At 41.0% G+C, this 847-nt stretch overlaps 1 non-coding gene across 1 annotated transcript; it reads left to right on the forward strand.

Moving 5' to 3' along the window:
- The first annotated feature begins 289 nt into the window (after window positions 1–289).
- LOC133820749 (small nucleolar RNA R71) lies at window positions 290–396 on the forward strand. The gene has a single exon (XR_009887149.1). It is a non-coding gene; the product is annotated as a small nucleolar RNA R71 (small nucleolar RNA).
- Window positions 397–847: the final 451 nt, after the last annotated feature.

Raw genomic sequence — 847 nt, forward strand, 5'->3', positions numbered from 1 at the left:
GCCATTTTTCATCATTAAGACCCCAAACTGCTTTTTCAAAGCTTTGAGTTGGGCCTTAACACTATCCTCTTCTCGAAGTTGATAGAACCTAGATGATTTATGTCAGTTGGTGCTATTAGTAGCACTTGGACCAGTCCAAGTGTGAGATTTTTTCGCGGTTTCTTCGAGATATTCAAGAGCATCGTGTGGCTCTTTTTCGAGGAATTCACCATTGCATAGCATTTCTATAAACTGGCGCTCATGACTCGTGAGGCCTTCATAGAAGTAATTGACCAAACACCAGTTTTCATAGCCATGGTGCGGGCACTGATTCAACAGATCCTTGAATCTTTCCCAAACTTGATAGATCGTTTCATTGTCCTTTTGGGAAAATGTGGAAATCTGGCGTTTTAGATTGTTGGTCTTACGGCTATGGAAGTGTTTCAGAAAGAAAGACTTGGTCATTTTCTCCCATGTTCCAATACACCTAGGTCTCAAAGAGTATAACCAGATTTTGACTTTGTTCTTCAAGGAGAAAGGGAAGAACTTTAGTCGCATAAAATCGACTTTTTCAGCTCGGTTATAGAATGTGGCTACTACCTCCTCGAATTCTCTAATATGCATGTATGGGCTTTCATTTTCCATTCCATGAAATGTGGGCAAGAGTTGAATCATGCCAGATTTAAATTCTAATGCGGGCATATTAGGAGGGAAGATAATGCATTAAGGAGTGGAAGTGTGAGTAGGATGGAGGTAGTCATTGAGAGTTCTTGGTTGGATTTCATCATTGCGGGCTACTACGAATGGATTATTATCAACTAAGGTTTGTGGAGAAGCAGGAATTGTGGAAGGAGTTCCGGAAGGAGTG

Source organism: Humulus lupulus, chromosome 2 (genome assembly GCF_963169125.1).
Source record: "Humulus lupulus chromosome 2, drHumLupu1.1, whole genome shotgun sequence".
Lineage (NCBI taxonomy): Eukaryota > Viridiplantae > Streptophyta > Magnoliopsida > Rosales > Cannabaceae > Humulus > Humulus lupulus.